At 42.9% G+C, this 19370-nt stretch overlaps 1 protein-coding gene across 1 annotated transcript in view; it reads right to left on the bottom strand.

The window, feature by feature from the left end:
- SORCS3 (sortilin related VPS10 domain containing receptor 3) overlaps window positions 1–19370 on the bottom strand; it is a 420615-nt gene that overhangs the window by 389391 nt on the left and 11854 nt on the right. The window lies entirely within an intron of this gene.

Genomic DNA, 19370 nt, shown 5'->3' with positions numbered 1-19370 from the left:
GTAGGGCAGATAGCTAGTATTAACCAACATACACTCCTATACGATAGCTGGTATTCGCAAATATGCATGCCTATCAGCTCTGTCCCAGTCACCTGGCAACACACAGGAGGCATTCCAGAGAGGAAAGGGAGAGGTAATTTGACAAGTGAATTAATTGGATGCTTCTTTCGTGGGAGCTTTAGGTGGCTAATGTGGAAACTGTAGGCCAGGTTAATTCACCCAACATCAATATCCTGTGATTAAACATGGGGAGGAAGAGAGAGAATTTTATTGAAACATCCTGTTTTATAAGACAGAAGGGTGGAATTGACAAATGATTCTGCTTTTTTCCTGATTACCAAGGCAATCTGTGGCTGTGTCAGGCAGATGGTCCAAGATAGCCCTTTGAGAGGTCCATTGGCAATGTAACTTTGTGCTTTTATAATTCTAGGGGAAATGTATTGGTAGTATAGGATGTCATCATTTCCATATAGATTTTTATTATTCCCTTATTTATGATTGCCTCACCTCTGCCACCTTCTGAGTGATACCACTGAATTGTCTCAGAACATTGCTGTCTGCCTCTCAGCTGATCTGTAAGAATTCATCTCCATCCCCAAGCAAACCTGCAGCTCCATAAGCCACATGGCCCTACCAAAGAAAGTGTTACCATTGTATCATCTGTCCTCTCACCCTCCTCTCAACCAGATCTGTAGGAGAGCATCACTGCCGTCAGAAAACCCCAGAATGGCTCATCACTCCCAGATAAGTCAGCCACCCAGCCAGCCAGCCACAGGTCAAAACAGAAAACAATATGTAAAATAATAACTCCTTAAAACAAAAATCAGTATTACAATATAATAGACTCCAAAATGTTTCCTGAGATATGAAAAGCTATTCTTTTATATCAGAACATAAGCCAGTTCTACACAACAAAAACAAAATGAGAGTGAATTCACATAATCACTTTGGCATTTCAGATGTTTCAGCTTGAATTGGCTTTGAGCTGCGTACAACATACAGCGATATGTCTGTGCAAAAATGCCAATGCAAAGCTGCCCCAAGGTGTGTTGGCATGATGGAAGTGGGCTGAATATGAATTGGACACAAAGGTGAACAAAACACACAACTGATTCCCTGCATGTAAACTCAGCAGATCCACTCAGTTGAAAGCTAGCAAGATGCCCTTGTGTGCAGTGGTAGAAAAGCTTGGGGGAGCTGCATTTGGAGGAACAAATTTTCCACAAGAAAGAAAATAAGTAATAGATAACTGCATCAGAAAGGGACTTGATGGGAGCTTAAGTGTGGTTTTTTTATTCCGTCACCAGCAGCAAAATCAGATGCTTTGAAAGAAAAGAAGGAAATAGGGTGGGGGTTCCTGATTTAGAAAGCAGAATGAAGCAATGTACAAAAACTCACACAATATCCCTTTCCCTTGACAATAGTTTTCTCAGTTTTGTTATAAATTGAATTATTTACTCCCATACTCTTCAAAAAAAAAACATGATTCTAGAAGTGCCACTTGGATGATATGGAGCATCTATCTCGGGATGTATCAAAACTAGGGGATAGTCACATATAATTCTTCTTCACCTGCCAATGTATATTTTACACTGCTACACACACACAGCAGTTCAGCTTGAAAACGGCCTCCCACAGGAGCCAGTGAGAAGCTTTTTCCCCCCAAGCCTAGTTGTTATGTAGCAGTAGTGGGACTGCTGAAAAGCCAGAAGGTTGAGCCAACTAGCCTGTAAAAATTTTGCTACAGCTGCAGCTGCTTCCAGTTTAAAGCTTATTGGGTAGGACAATTGTTTTGTGGATGGCCATTGTGTGGTGGTGAGGACACAAATGCAATTCACAAATGTACGTATAAAGTATGGTTCATGGTGTGCTGGGATTGTTGCTATTTCATCTGTTCAATGGTTATTTTTATTGTACTGTACATTTGCATTTACTGTAGTTTCATTGTATTTTCTCTGGTATTAATTTGTTCACTGCTTTGGGGGCCTTGGCCAAAAAGTGATATAGAAATAAACAGATGGTGATGGTGATGTGGGACCTGCTTCTGGAAGAGAGGGGCTGCAGCACATTGGAAGGAGATAGTGAGCCCTTCCTTCTGCCAGCCAAAGTGATAGGTGACATGGTTGTCGCACTGGTGCACAGGGTTGGGAGAACAGTCCCTGCAAGGCTGTTATGCGCCAAACCTTTCTAGTACAATGTTATTGTGCAATCCTACTTCTCACTTTGTCATTTGTTAGAGTAAAGGCTATGGACAAGGTCTTATTTGCCTCCTAATGGATGGGCGTCAGAAAGAGCAGCTGCCTGGCTATGTAAATCAAACTTCCTCGTCACCTGATTCATAGGCTTGCCTGGAGCTTTAAAGACCAAAGACCAGAAAACATCTGTCAGGAGTTGGCTGCTGAGGCTTGTTGGCAAGTCTTTATTAGCTGTTGACAAGTCATTTATAATTTGCATGCGTTGTCACAGCATGAATGTTTTATTTCAGTAGTAAAATAGTGCTCCTACTGACCTGGAGCAAAAGTTTTGGCCAGCTCTATCAAAACATCATGTGGAATTCAGCCACCCATCACTCCTTTCTTTAAAAAAAGCACACACAAAAAACCCCACAAAATAAAACAAAAGCAACATTATGACGATTTCCCAAAACATTTTAGGGCCTGCCTCTCTAGGCGTATGTGCCCTAAAATCAGAGTTCAGAGTTCTATGGTGGAGTTTCAAGTTCTGCCTCCCAGAGAAACCACCAAGTGCCGTCAGGAGAGAAGCAAAATTGTGATACTATTCCCATAAGACAACAGAATCCAATTTCATTATCTGTTTGTTTGTTTGTTTGTTTGTTTGTTTTATATAAATTTTCTGTCTATCCATCCCCCTCAATAACTGAAGCTTATAGCAGGTAGCTCAGTATTAAAATATGCATATTAAAATATCTTCATATTTGTGTCAAAGGGGGGGGGGGTCAAGAGCAGTGTGGCAGAAAACAAATAGTAGCAATACCCTTCCCCCAAACCACGAATGGATTTTAAAAATCTCTGTTACTGAGTTACCCTCCTAGGCCCAGTGTTTATTAATAATTCATCAAAATATTAGAGTAATTACCATATTTTGCAATATCACAACAGTGCACTTCAGCAGAAACCTTCTACAAATCTCCACACAAGAGCCATTAATAAATAAAATGCAATTCACCATATTAAATTTGTTGTTTAAAGGCTAAATATTTCATCACGGCTAATTCATTTTAAATAATCAGCCAGGTCTCCCCCACCCCCACCCCAGATCCCTTGCCTAGCACTTTCTTCTACCTTGGAAATGAAATTAGCTGTCAAGCATTACAGCAGAAGTGAACTTGAACAGTAGCGTCAGTGCCTAGGCTATTATACCACAGTACTCTGGACTGATGAGAGAGCCACTTGGCCAGCTTGAGCTTATCGCAACACAGTTGTTTTCCTACGTGTGCAATATTTGATGAAGGCTCAAGAGCACAGGACATCTCTGCCTGCTTTTTAAAATATATATGTGTGTGTGTTTTTATTAAAGATTTTCTTGGATTACAGGAGTACATACACAGTCTCTATTTTCAGATCATAGAGTCCTTTCTACCTAGGCAATGCAGATTTGAAAACCACTCAGCAAGGATGCTGCTACTGCACCAAGTGAAGTGGTGTCCCTTTTCCAGCAAATGTGAAATATTAGTATAACCTAATATTTGCCCCATAAAGGAGAAAGACAAAACAAATAGTAGGTCGCTGCCATCTGTGATAAAGATGCATAGCATGTGGTGTCTGGCGCATATTGATTTTGAAGGTCAACATTCCACAATAGCAATTGGTTTTCTATTTTTCAATATGTTTTGACACCTGGATTCTGAATCTTCCCATGATGGCATGGGATGAAGTGGGGGAAAGTGCAAATCAAAAGCAAGATGCCCAGCACTACTCCTCTGAAAACTCTGAATCTGGAGAGGCTATCATAGCTGTCAAGTTTTCCCTTTTCTCGCAAGGAAGCCCATTCAGCATAAGGGAATTTCCCTTTTAAAAAAGGGAGAACCTGGCAGCTATGGAGGCCATGGACTCAGTGCTAGGCTGAAGGAGTGTGAGAACAGGCTGCTGGACTAGATGGGCAAGTGGCCTGATCCAGTGAGCTCTTCTTATGTTAAATGCAAGACCATTCAGCTAAATATCACATCTTGTGATAGTCTTCCAAAGGACTATCCCTATGGTTAATCTCTAAATAAAGATGGGATTGACTAATATTTGATAAACTAGCATAGTGGGCTATCATTGCAGCCTGCACACACATCTCCCCACAGGGTTGCAGGGAAGCCCCGGTAATAACTTAATTGAACTGCCACCATTTGTTCATCCACCTGCCATTTAACTAAGAGGCTGGAGGGAGAGCCGGTGCAGCCACCAGCAATTTATCCAATTATTTCTGACCTACAAAAAAAAAAAAACTTCTAGTGTTTATGTGCCCAAAAATCTGGGATGGTGCAAAATGTTTTAGTAGAAGGGGAAATCCTTCCTAACTGAGCTCCTTTGATAATGTAACTGACAATCGCTCACATTTTTGGTGTGTGCTGCTTTCACCTTCAGTCTGTATTTTCCCTTTTATTGTCCCAGGCTGTCCATTATTTGCAATATCCAATATTTGGATGGTGGGTCACAAGTGGCATCCAATGCGTATTAGTTAACAACCCAAGCTCAAGGCCAATGCAATAGATGCTCTTGAAATGAATGATTTATTTACAGCGTCTCATATATATAATGCTCTGATTTCCCATTAGGCACCTTGTGAGCAGAGAAGGAGCCACATTGAAAATCTGTTATTGCTTAGCAGACCTTGAACCACTCTTTGTATAAAAGAGGAAATTCTGCCCCCTTTCCACACAGAGTCTTGACCTATGCAGTGACATTTAGGTAGCTAGAGGTGGAACATATAGGTTTGGCTTTATAAAAGCATTTTATACAACCTAGTACCGTAGAAACAAACATTTGCCAAGCAAAGAAGGTCGCATAGCTCAACAACCTGGAAGTTCACAGACAGCAAAGCATGAACCATTTCTCATTGTGAAGTGACCTTACAGCTCCATCGAAAAACATCGTCCTTGTTGGCTATCCCTTTTATTTCATGGGGAATGAACTAATATAGGAAAACTGGACATCAGCACCAGTGCACACTGGGATTGATCAACAACACACAAAGAGAGAGTGGTATTCAATGATAGTGCTACTCAGAGTAGATCAATTGAAGTTACTGAACATGGCAAATGTCAGATCATTACTTTCAACGGGTCTACTCTGAGTAGGGCTTAGCCCACTAAATCCACTTTTTGAATTAATTACATTTGATACATTCATAAGATAACTTTTCCAAGTAAGCAAATGGTGCTTTTGCAGTTGACAGGCAGTAGGTCTGCAAGCAAAGTCAAATCAAATATCCACATAATTTTTAGATACAAAATACAGTGGTACCTCGGGTTAAGAACTTAATTTGTTCTGGAGGTCCATTCTTAACCTGAAACTGTTCTTAACCTGAGGTACCACTTTAGCTAATGGGGCCTCCCGCTGCCGCCGCACCGCCACTGCACGATTTCTGTTCTCATCCTGAAGCAAAGTTCTTAACCCGAGGTACTATTTCTGGGTTAGCGGAGTCTGTAACCTGAAGCGTCTGTAACCCGAGGTACCACTGTATCTCGTAATTTTCCATGAGGCAGATTCAGAATGGAATTAAGTGCTGAAAATGGTGTTTTCAAAGAGATTGTTGCTCTTTTTTGCACTCGTAAATTTATTGTGCAATATTAAAGAGTACATAACTCACTCTTTGGCATTCATGAATTCATAATTCTCTATTCATTAATTCAAAAGTTGAGCTCAGCCCGTCTCTCCAAATCAATCCCTATAGAAAATCCAAACTCTTTATAAGTTCTTCAGCAGTGGAGGCAGGGGAACTTCACCCTATATTGCTTTAAACATTCCATGATAACTATGAAGTTAAATACATAAGGGCTGTTTTCTCACCAACAACAAGATTAAAAACAAAAAATGAGGGTTTGTTAATTAGGTGAAAATATAAGCAGGAACAACAGCTGTGATATTTAGTATGCTATTTTAGAATTGTATTTTAATCCTTAATGACTTATTGAAGCTGTTTTAATTAATTCCAAATATATTTTATTTACTCTGTCTTTAAGCCTTGTTGACTGCAAACTTGGACCCATTCTTATTTAGTAGTTGGTATTCCCAAATTTACAGGTTGCTGTTCAGTTTGTAATGAGTTCAGTTTTGTGAAACTCATTCTTTTCATTTGTGGTTAATAGCGATGGGGAAGAAATTCCATTCAGTTCACATTTTAAGCCAATCTAATTTGCAGTTCCAGAAATAATAGGCTAGACAAAACGCAGTTACGTTTCCAAATGCACACTTCTCCAAATTTTGTGCTACAATTGTGCAACCCAAAGAAGTGGATAAAATGCATATAGTGTATTAGTGAAAATAACATACACTTATAAGCGGAGAAATGGCAAAATGTATATATAGGCTCCCTCCCACCCCCACTTACACAAGAGTGACTTGTGTATGGCCGTGTATACGCATGGTGCAGGGAAATAAATAAATAATTCGATCCAAACCTAGAAATGGTGGGAGGGAGCTGGAGAGTCTTCATGGCTCATGAGGAGATCCACCCCAGAACCCAAAGTGGACATCAGTGAGGGTGAAGGAAGGAAGCCCCAAAGGGACCTGGGGTGGAGCTGGGCTTTATGTATTTAGGCTGCTAAGCCTAACCACCTAACAGCTGATGTGCAGGGTAGCGCAACAGCTGCTGCTGCTGCTGCTGCTTTTCCTCGCATCATCCATCCTCCTGCCAGTCCCAGAGCTTCAATTCTAGTTGTAGATATATTTTGGATAGTACTTTTGGTCTGGATTGGAGAGAGAGCAGCAGAGAGGGCATTTAAAGGGTGTTTAGAAAGTGTTCTCCACTTATTTGATTTCCGCTTATGAGCATGGAGGCCTGGAATGTAACCCCCACATAAGGGGGGGGGTGCCTGTATCAGGCAAAAATTACATACTCCCAAAATTGCATGTTCAGAAAAATGTGCACTAAAATGCTCGTGAATTTCCATGAGGACTTAAAAAAAAAACCTGATATTGAAATGCGATGAACTGAACTTCAGTTTGGAAAAATGAGAAACTGAGAGAAACCCAAAGAGACAGACTGTACAAGTAACTCTGCTTCAGACAAAGTTCACATAGGGCTAACATTTGGGGTGGCAAACAAACAAGGCTCCGCAGCTGCTGTTGATGATCCAACCATATATCTCCAGGGCCACAAAGGGATTCAGTGGCAACAGTCCTAAGCCCCAATCTAACTTGGACTTTAAAAAAATAATATCCTAGGTGCTTGACATCCACACAGCAATTACGAATCCAATTTGTATTGGTGGCACCTTGTGATATTTAAGTGAATCTAATGATCAACAGGGGGAGGCTTCAGCTAATTATCCAAATCCATGTGCTCTTTGGCGCGACTGAAACCTAGATACGGAAGGATGTATGTCAGTGAAAAATAGGTGTCCCAAATTCAGGTCCCCACTCTCCCACAGCCTCCATCAGCCTGATGAAATAGCTTTAAGGCAGTGATGGCCAAACTTGGCCCTCCAGCTGTTTTGGGACTACAGTTCCCATCGTCCCTGACCACTGGTCCTGTTAGCTTGGGATGATGGGAGTTGTAGTCCCAAAACAGCTGGAGGGCCAAGTTTGGCCATCACTGCTTTAAACTATAAGAAGCCCATTTCTCCCATGCCTTCAGATTATGACAGGATGGATAATTTAAGCAATACGTACTTGGAAATGATAGTTCTCAGGGCAAGAATTTATGAGCTCTGGCAGCTAGGGACGACCTGCTCAACTCTATTGACCTAAATAAGCGGAGTGGAATACTCCCAACAACATCACCACATCTGGTGCCCTCCCCCAGCTCCCACAAGCATGTCTCCCAACTTGACTGGATTCCAGCAGGCAGTACTGCTGACCACACAGAAGGGGGCCATACCCTCTCTTCACCTGCCTTTCACCTCCTTGCTTGCTTGCTTTTTGGCAGCAGGTACTCAAGCACTTGTGCAACATGTTCTCAAAGAAGACAAAATGTGCTTGAATCATAAAGGCCCCACATACAGATCTTGCTAATTTCTCTGGTGGGTTAAGAAAAATGTCATCTATTCACCACAAACCCCCCAAAAGCTGACAAAGCTTAGCTGTTTGAGGTATATGAGTCAGTGGCAGCAGTCAAAATAAAGGAGATGGGAAAGGAGTGGTTTAAATAAGTAACAGGCCCCTGAAGTAGCTTCTGGCTTCTCCGTGGCTGCCACTTGTCAGGGCAGATTCCCCCAAACACAAAATGTGCCACGTTCTGTGACTACAGAGGTAAACAGACAAGGCTGGCTTAGGTCTCGTTGGAGCTAAGCAGAGACGAGTGACAAACAATGCAAAAGAAGTTGAGAAGAACAGGAACAAGAAGCAGGATGCTCGTCTGATCCAATTCCATGGAGAATCATAGAATCAGAGAGTTGGAAGAGACCACAAGGGTCATCCAGTCCAACCCCCTGCCAAGCAGGAAACACCATCAAAGCATTCTTGACATATGCCTGTCAAGCCTCTGCTTAAAGACCTCCAAAGAGGGAGACTCCACCACACTCCTTGCTAGCAAATTCCACTGCCGAACATAGCTGCCAAGTTATCCCTTTTTTAAGGGATTTTCCCTTATGCTGAATAGGCTTCCTCGCGAGAAAAGGGAAAACTTGGCAGCTATGCTGCCGAACAGCTCTTACTGTCAGGAAGTTCTTCCTAATGTTTAGGTGGAATCTTCTTTCTTGTAGTTTGAATCCATTGCTTCGTGTCCGCTTCTCTGGAGCAGCAGAAAACAATCTTTCTCCCTCCTCCATATGACATCCTTTCATATATTTGAACATGGCTATCATATCACCCCTTAACCTTTTTTTAAAGAAGCAATCAGAACATTTTTTAAAGAAGCAATCAGACCAAACATCCTCTAGTATTTCCATATGTGCCCCCTGCTTCCTTTTAAAATCCAGTGAAACTCAGGTCAGGTTGGTGAAGGAGGTGCCCTGTTGACAAGATACCTGTGTTGGAAGAACTGCACTGGCTACCAAGAGGCTACTCAGGCAAGTTCAGTGTCTTGACATATATAGCCTAGAACTACTTGGGATCAGGTTACCTCTGGGAGCACCTTACCTTGGCTTGTACACTCCTGCCTGGTCACTTACATCCCCAGGAGAGACACTCTTAGTAGTGCTGTAGGCTCCTGAAGTTCATCTTATGTCCACTAAGACTAGGGTCTTTGATGTGGCAGCACCTGCCCCTTAGGCTGCAGTTCCAATGGACACCAGGCAGGCATCTACCATATTCCCATTTGTGTGGCTGCCTAAAACATTATCTATTCACCCAGCCATTTCCTGAGGAGTGACCCAGCTATTATTATTATTATTATTATTATTATTATTATTATTTTAAATAATTTTTATTAATTTTATACAAACAAAACAAACATACAATATAACACTGTCCCTTCGTTTTCCCTCCACACACCGGTCCACCTCTGCCACCAGTGAAACCCGTGTGCTTTAAGAATCAAAGGGGTCCATTGTAAGTTGGGTTTGGCCTCCCCCCTCCCTCCTCCCCCCACATCCCCCCCCCTGCCACTGAAAGGACAGGAATGGAGGAGCTCTGAGGATTGGTTTCCCCCAGCTCTTTCATAAACATGCTTAAACAAATATAAACATAACAACAATAGGGAAGAGTTTTAACTCCCCAATTCTTATTATCTTAACATTATAATTGTGACTTCCTCGATAGTCTTCCTCCTGGTTTTCCTAACAAACTCTAATTGCTTATGGCGGGTTTTCTATTCCAGTTTAAAATCCTTTTCTTATAATATTAACTCAATCCTCCTCCTTTTCCATGCTGCCCTCCCACAGGCCCCCTCCTGCCACAAGAGGAACCTGTAGGGCACAGCATTTCCAAGGTTCCATTATATCCCCTCCTCACCCCTCTGAGCACTCCCTGCCACTGAGTATCTCAGAGTAAGGAGAGGAGAGTAGGCAGCTTTCTGCCTAGACACCTATCTTAACTTTCAAAAATTTACATTAACCTAAAAATTCTTTCCTAAGCCATTCTTATAACTCCCTCCAGAAAACACAACTTTTTTTCTTTCTTTTTTACACTCCATCTCCTCTCCCTAAGTCTTTTCCCCCAATTGGATCAGCATTTCCATTAACAAGCCAAGATTTAGAAAACCGTCTTTCAAAAGCCAAGACAAAACCTTTTAACTAAAGTTTTCACCCCACACCCATTCTTTCCCAGATGCATCTCCAGGCCTTTGTCCCCCCCTGCCCCTGTCCTTCCCATCCCTCAATGACACCACCCCACATTTTAACCCCTCCAGGATCTTCAATTCCATTAATCTTTAAGTTCCTTTGCTTCTCATTTTCTTGCTCTGCTTGTTTTTCTTCCTTTTGAAATCCATGCTTTGCTTCATCCCAAACATATTTTTTATAGTCCAAGTCCTCTTCAAAATTTTCATCAAGTTGTTTCTCCTCACACACAGTCTCAGACTCAGCAGTCTCCAAATCCAAATTATCCTCTAAGTCCTGAACTTGGACTTCAACCTCAACAGATGGTAAATTGGGATGTTGCCGTTCCTTGTAGATGTCCTCCCATGTTTGTAGATAGTTTAGCACAGCCTCCTGGAAGGCTCGAGAGTACTTTGTTTTCATACTTCTCTTAACCGCAGACAAACAGGAGGTAGGGAACAAAGGGTGCTGGAAAATTCCTTCCTGTTAGACGATCGACTCCATTTTGGCTGTTCTTTTGCTTTGTCCTTTAACTCAATCACAAATCCATTCTTGATTCCAATTTAAATAGTTCTACCACGTTTTCAATCAATTTTTACTGTTCACAGCAATGCAATAAATCCACCCGGTCTTTTGACAGTTTGACAGCTTTTGACAGCTGTCAAAGCGCTCTTCCCCTTGATAATGCTGTACCTCAAGAGGTGCCGGACTCGGGAGCTGAGAAGGTTCGAAAAAGTCTTTCTTTCTCTCGGGTCCACAGTCCCAAATACTTTTTCGTCGTTCGGCTTAGGTTTATTTAAAGCGCCTCCCAGTTTTCCATTAGGAAGAGACCGACTTCCGTTTCTTTAAAGTCTCTCCTATTTTTCCAATTGATGAATTTAAAGTCCAAATCAAAATTCCACTTACTTTATGGAAACCTTTAATTTTGTTCGGAAGAATCCGCCGCTTGCCGGGTCAGGACTCGGAGCTTCGCTTCTCGGAGGTAAGATATAGCCCAAAATGGCTCCCGCGGTTCCACCCCGCCGGCTCTCGATCGCTCTACTGAGCTCTCGGGCAGCGGGGGATCCGCAAACGGAGCAGCCGCTGGGCGCGTGAGTCACCGGGACTCTCTACCCGGTGTTTTTACGGGGAGTCCGCTCGCTCTGCGGACTTCCCCCCCCCCTCCGCGAAGCCAGGGACTTCGGCACGCGAAGTCCCTGCGTCCTTCTCTCCGCCGCGACAGACCGGAAGTCTCATTATTATTATTATTATTATTATTATTATTATTATTATTATTTATACCCCACCCATCTGGCTGGGTTTCCTCCGCCACTCTGGGTGGCTTCCAACAAATACCAAAATACATTAAAATATCACAGATTAAAAACTTCCCTAAACAGGGCTGCCTTTAGGTGTTTTCTAAATGTCAGGTAGTTGTTTATCTCCTTGACCTCTGATGGGAGGGTGTTCCACAGGGCGGGTGCCAGTACCGAGAAGGCCCTCTGCCTGGTTCCCTGTAGCTTTGCTTCTTGCAGTGAGGGAACCGCCAGAAGGCCCTCGGCGCTGGATCTCAGTGTCTGGGCTGAACAATGGGAGTGGAGACGCTCCTTCAGGTATATAGGACCGAGGCCGCTTTGGGCTTTAAAGGTTAGCACCAAAACTTTGAATTGTGCTCAGAAACGTACTGTGAGCTATGTTGCTTTATTAAGCTAATTTAATGAACAGTGGTGTGTGTGTGTGTGTGTGTGTGTGTGTGTGTGTGTGTGAAATTTTATTGTTGATTTAATGCTATTTACCACTGTGATTTTCCCCACTAAATGGCTGTGGTTTAGAAATGTTTGCAAATAAATAAATAAATTTTGTGGTGGTGGAATGCAAAAAGTCAGGCTGGGCTGAATTCTCAGCATATACAGTAGCAGCATCATGTATATAGCTGCTCATGCAGCTAGAACTTGGCACTGGAACTTTCCACTGAGCTAGTCCTCAAAAGAAGCCCTGATTTAGGGATATGCAAATATTATTTGCATCCTAATGCTTACCTAGTATATTGGGATGCCAATATTAGCTTGGAGCCATCAATATTTGCATTCGTTCTCAGGCATATCTTTGGCAACTGGGGAGCATATTTATGACATACTGCCAAACTGAGCCAGATCCTTGGTCTTGGTCCAGTACTTTCAACTGCCTGTACAGTATTCTACAGGGCCTCTCTCAGTGCTGCTTCCTATGATCATTTTAACTGGCAGGGCTAGGGAGTAGAGACTTCAGCATACACTCTACCATTCACCTCCAACACCTCCAAATTGCCTAAGGCACTCACCCCTCTACCTGCTTGTCCAGGGTAATTGCGAGATATTAACCCATAACTGCAGGTCTGGTCTATGCCAAGGTATAGATACAGAACCCCAGAACTCCCTTGTCCTTTGCAAAACAAGGATTTCAATGTTCTTTTCACAGGTATCAATGGAGCCATTCTTAATCACCTGAGGCATAGTTCACATGGTGGAAGAGCAATAATGTTTCTGACATGGCAATACTGCTTCGTGTACATCATTTGCTATGCATCAGGGATGGGGAACCTAGGGCCCTCCAAGTATCATTATACGTCAACTCTCATCAGTCCCAGTCAGCAGGACCAATGGTCAGGGATGCGAGGAGCTATAGTCCAATGAAACAACTGGAGGGCCACAAGTTGCCCATATCTGCTTTATGCAAACATCCAGTGGCAGAGAGGCCTAGTTCATGTGGTTCTTCAGAAGAATCACAGGAAAAGAGCATTCATTTGGGGCATGATGAGCATTATCATTTGGAGGAGGAAGAGGAGTTCATTCCTCCACCACATAGGGCCATTAACTCCCCCTTCAAATGCAAAACTCAGCAGTGCCACACTCCCCTGGATATTTCTTGGGGGGGGGGAATGTGTGGATCATGGGGTGTTTAAGGGTCTGCTTCCCCTAGCATGGTCTGCATGCATGCCACAGGTACACCACCTTGGGTTCCATGTTGGAAGAAAGGTGGGGTATAAATGTTAGGAAGTAAATAAGCAAACATCTGCTCAGTAATGTACTCACATCTCCACAAGCCGTTCGTCTAAACTGAACAGCAGCCTTCAGGTGGCGGAAGATTTTAACAGCAAACCAAGCAAGGGGATTTGCTGGCACCTTTTACCAAAAGCTTTATTTACACTTTGATCTCCTTTGTCTCTCCATTCCCCACACCCAGGGCCATGTAAAATTTAATTAAGAAGTTTATTGTTGGGCTTCCCAGCTTTCGGGGAAAGAGAAATGAAGCCAATTGCTTGCAGAAGAGAGAAGAGAAATGTCACCTGGAAATGCGGCTCTGGCTGTTTGTAATCATACAAGAGAAGAACAAGTGAGGAGGGCAATCTTAAATTAATTAAAATGGCTCACTGTAAAACTAGACTCTGGAACAAAGGGACCCCAGTGACACTTGGATGAAAGATGTGACACAGCTAGAAGTGGCATCCTCTGATTTTTTTTAAAAAGAGCTTCAGTGACTGGAAAACATGAAGGCTCAAGGATGCAAGTTAAAGCAAAACACTTGTGTATGTGTTTGGAGAGAGGGAGAAAGATCCTCACGTTTTCTATAATTGTCTCTCAGTGGGCATGACCCAGTGTGGCCAGAGTGGTGGGGCAGGACATAGAAGTTCCTAGCTGCATCCATGCACACATGGTGGGTTGGAACAGATGTGTTCAGTGGTCCCAATCCAGTTGTCTGGTGCTGAGCAAGAACAGAGTCTCTGCTGCTATACCATGCAGTTCCCAGCCATCTACAAGGAGGCAAATACCTTCCCATGGGCAATTATTATTACAATACCTCATAGTGTCCAAACAGTGCACCAAAGTGCGCACTATCCCACAGTACCAGAGCCATGGAATGAGAACTGTAGTCTTGTGTAGAAATAGGGCATTTCCATGTCCCTTTCACCAGCTGAAAACCGAGGCAGGGGGTGCCATTTACCTACCCAAACACTTCGAATTTGGTTAAGGGGTAAAATTGATCAACCTGCAGAGTCCACAACAATCAGTGTAACCATCATTATGACACTGGGCTGAACTGGTTCATGTGGATTCTGCTGATCCAAACACCCACCTACTTTATCAAGCTTGTTTAGAGAAATGAAGGTTTGTTTGTGGTTTTGAGGGAATCCCTGGTGTTTTCTCTGCAAATTAAAGACTGAATCAACCTGAATCTCACAGGTTTGAATCCATTTTGCCCACTACAATTCTGGTCCTAAGGAATAGTTTCTCCACTTGGTTGACAGGTCAAGATGAAGAAAGGAACTAAACACCACAATGGTTGCTTTCAGACATCACACAAGCCCTTTGCTCATATGGGGCAAAGATTGCTAATTGGGTTTTGGAATTTGCATTCAAATGGGTGCAATCTGGTCTAGTGAAACTAAATCTAAGGGAATTGTGAACCCTCTCAGTTAAAAAAGAAACACACATGTTGTAGGTAGGTAGGTAGATGGATGGATACATAAAGAGATGGTGCATTTTCCTCAGAATGATGAGGGACAGAAACTTGCTTTCATCTTAATTAAAAGTTTACAATATCTCAGGACCCTCTGGAAGTGACTAGCTTCTATGCTGCAAATTATCGCTGCAACCTAAAGAAGCATGCAAAAAGGGCATACAGTAGGTGCTCTTTCTTCTCTGTCAATGGAAATCCATGCAACTTACAGCATGGCATAAAAAATAATTGGACCTGGGCAAAACCTTGGCTCTTGTGTGCTCCATTAGTTGCAAGAGATCTGTTTCAAATCTGCATGGCATCAAATTCGTTCATTAAGTCCAGTGCTCTGTAAATGACAACTTTTTTTGCTCCCTAAAAGTAATCCGACAAATATCCTTTTGCAAAGTAAATTAATTAACTTGAAAATGGTTTAATATCCTGTAACAAAATAATTTTCCAAGACTTCAGTGTCTAATGGGTGGACTTCCTCCAGGAGGCAGAAAATACAAGTCTGTAGCTGGCTTTTCCCTTCAATCAACCAACAGCGGGAAGCATGAGCTTCTATGCTTCCAGCACCATGAGAGTTAATCATCCTCCCTTGTGCCGTCCAGGGACATCCATCAGCAGTAAAGATACAGGGATGGTTTCACAAGCAAAGGATGGAGTACCAAGATGAAGGATTTCATTTTAGAAACAGGCCAAAAGAAGATGATAATTTAAAGCAGGCAAGTGCATCCTATGATCAGGCAAATACTTTCTGGTAATAAAAAGGGAAGCCACAGAGGATAAAATAGCCAACAAATGAATGAATGCACCATCAGCCTGAACAATCTCCCGATAGTCATGATACCCTTAAAATGGGACCCTCTTGATTTTAAGCCCATAATGTTATGCCCCAACTTCTCTCTCTGAGAAGAAAGCCTTTAATATAGCAGGAGTTTTGGTGTGTCACCTGCAGGAGAATTTCCAGTATTAATATTTCAGCAATACCAATCTTTCAGAATACACTTTAAAGCTCTCAATTTCGTCTCCCGCTGTCATTTTTATATTTTATTAAATGTCCTCGCTCCCTCTAGTGTTAGCCACCATGCTTCCTGAATGCTTTCCCTGGCTGTATTTGGGATCTCTCGGTTTCCAGCGCTTTTGCCCCAGGGCTGCATAGATCAAGGGGAGGGTGGCAGGAGGTCAGCTCAGCTAATTAGGTGGTGCTATTCTGAGTTACAAGACTACTGATGTTTCTCTTATCTGTCCAGCAGAAGGCATTACCAGGTTGTAAAGTGGACAGTTTGACTATTATAGATTTGCAGGAGAATAAAATAATCTTGGTTTGGAGCAAGTTCCTAATACTGAGAGTTGACATAGTTGTTTTAAAAGATGCAGGGCTAGAATTATGGATCGGTTCCTTTTTATATGCATTCTGGGACTGCAGCTACAATTCACATTGCATTCATCAAAACATACCCCTGGCACCTGGTCTCTTAATAGTGCATTATGTATGCTTATTAAGTCTATACTGCACATATTTGAAGCATGGTGGCAAATATCTTTATTTACTATATGTTCAACCCAAAGTTCTGTTTGAAAAACAAAAATCTGGACAAGAAAATGAACATGGGACTTAAGGGTCTGCCTCACCCTTAAGACCCAATTACTATATGACAGCTTTCACCAACTTGGTGCCGATTAAGGCTGATGGGAATCATAGACAAAAATATATAGAATCATAGAATCATAGAGTTGGAAGAGACCACAAGGGCCATCCAGTCCAACCCCCTGCCAAGCAGGAAACACCATCAAAGCATTCTTGACATATACCTGTCAAACCTCTGCTTAAAGACCTCCAAAGAAGGAGACTCCACCACACTCCTTGGTAGCAAATTCCACTGCCGAACAGCTCTTACTGTCAGGAAGTTCTTCCTAATGTTTAGGTGGAATCTTCTTTCTTGAAGTTTGGAGGGCACCACACTGGCAAAGGCTGAAGTGACACTGACTCATGGTGTCTGTAATGCACATCTGAATTTGACAGCCTGCACTGTAAATGTACCCATCTCAGTACAGTGTGAGCCAGCCAGTTGAAGCTGTGCTCCGTTGAAAACTGATATTAAAAAAAGACCCTTGCCTATCATAGACAGTGCAATCGTATGCATATCAATTCAGAAGTACCATAATCCTCACTGAGTTCAATGGGATTTACTCCCAAGTAAGTGTGTTTAGGATTGCAGCCTAAATCACATACTGCAGCACTAACTTTCCACTCTTCCTTGCCCACCACCCAACCAATGCACAGGTCCACAGGCAAAGCCTTACATCAGAGATGGAAAACCCTTCTTTGGTAGAGGGCCACATTCTTTTCTGGGCAACTTTCTGGGGGCCACATGCCAGGACTGGCTGGGGTTAGGAAACAAAAGTGCCCCAAGCAATTACTATAACATAGCTGCCAAGTTATCCCTTTTTTTAAGGGATTTTCCCTTATGCTGAATAGGCTTCCTCGCGAGAAAAGGGAAAACTTGGCAGCTATGTACTATAACTTGGATAGCTCGGTTAGTAGAGCAGGAGACTCGTAATCTCAGGGCTGTGGGTCAAAGCCCTATGTTGGACAAAGGATTCCTGCATTGCAGTGGGTTGGAGAAGGTGACCCTTGTGGTCCCTTCCACCTCTATAATTCTATGATTCTACAAATCTATAAACTTTACCCTTTGTGCAGTAGGCTAGTTTCTATATAAGGATTTAAGTGTATTGCTTGCAGTTTGGTCCTCTAACCCGGGACTGACTGAAAGCAGCTCCAGCTATTCGGGGGGGGGCACTGCCACCTCTACCCCTGCCACCAGAGAACTGCTTAGTGCAAGCATAGCCTTCAATACACATCCTACAAACTTTTGCATTCATTTGACACCAACATCAAACGGTGCTTGATAGGCACCATCATCAGAATAAACATGGCGCTGACACACCCTGCACAATCAGCTTTGGACAGACAAGACAGTTAGTTGGGAGGGAAGTTGGGGATATCCTGGGTAGTTAGTCAGAGCAGTACAGAGAAAAAGTCAAAGATAAGCGCAGTGCTAAAAGACGAAGCTAATATAATTCAGGCAAGGCTTTGCAGACAGAGCTAAAGGAACATAAAAAAGGGAGAGAGAAATGGTTTGACACAGACAGGGGAGGCAATTCCAAGTTTCAGAAGTGTCATGGCAAAAAGCACAAAGGCTAGTGTGAGGAAATGAAAATAAGCGAGGGGGTGGGCTAGTAGCACATGAGGGGGAAATTAGAGAAGTGAATGAATCAAAGGAAAGCATGGAGAGAGCTTTAAATGGAACGGTGCTAGAGACTTTGATGCAGATGGAGGAAGGGTGCTACTGTCTGCTAACAGGGCCAAGATATGAAGTGGCAGGGAACCAAGCCATGACGTAGTACCTTAAAGCATTCATAGAATCATAGAATCATAGAATCATAGAGTTGGAAGAGACCACAAGGGCCATCCAGTCCAACCCCCTGCCAAGCAGGAAACACCATCAAAGCATTCCTGACAGATGGCTGTCAAGCTTCTGCTTAAAGACCTCCAAAGAAGGAGACTCCACCACACTCCTTGGCAGCAAATTCCACTGCCGAACAGCTCTTACTGTCAGGAAGTTCTTCCTAATGTTTAGGTGGAATCTTCTTTCTTGTAGTTTGAATCCGTTGCTCCGTGTCCGCTTCTCTGGAGCAGCAGAAGACAACCTTTCTCCCTCCTTTATATGACATCCTTTTATATATTTGAACATGGTTATCATATCACCCCTTAACCTTCTCTTCTCCAGGCTAAACATACCCAGCTCCCTAAGCCGTTCCTCATAAGGCATCGTTTCCAGGCCTTTGACCATTTTGGTTGCCCTCTTCTGGACACGTTCCAGCTTATCAGTATCCTTCTTGAACTGTGGTGCCCAGAACTGGACACAATACTCCAGGTGAGGTCTGACCAGAGCAGAATACAGTGGTACTATTACTTCCCTTGATCTAGATGCTATACTCCTATTGATGCAGCCCAGAATTGCATTGGCTTTTTTAGCTGCTGCATCACACTGCTGACTCATGTCAAGTTTGTGGTCAACCAAAACTCCTAGATCCTTTTCACATGTACTGCTCTCAAGCCAGGTGTCTCCCATCCTGTATTTGTGCCTTTCATTTTTTTTGCCCAAATGTAGTACTTTACATTTCTCCTTGTTAAAATTCATCTTGTTTGCTTTGGCCCAGTTGTCTAATCTGTTAAGGTCATTCTGAAGTGTGATCCTGTCCTCTGGGGTGTTAGCCACCCCTCCCAACTTGGTGTCATCTGCAAACTTGCTCAGGATTCCCTCAAGCCCATCATCCAAGTCATTGATAAAGATGTTGAACAAGACTGGGCCCAAGACAGAACCCTGTGGCACCCCACTAGTCACTACTCTCCAGGATGAGGAGGAGCCATTGATGAGCACCCTTTGGGTTCGGTCAGTAATCCAGCTACAAATCCACTGAATGGTAGCATTGTCTAGCCCACATTTTACCAGCTTCTTTACAAGAATATCATGGGGCA

Source organism: Zootoca vivipara, chromosome 5 (assembly GCF_963506605.1).
Source record: "Zootoca vivipara chromosome 5, rZooViv1.1, whole genome shotgun sequence".
NCBI classification, from domain to species: Eukaryota; Metazoa; Chordata; class Lepidosauria; order Squamata; family Lacertidae; genus Zootoca; species Zootoca vivipara.
The sequence above is the reverse complement of the archived record's forward strand: the minus strand, read 5'-3'. Positions and strand labels throughout refer to the sequence as shown.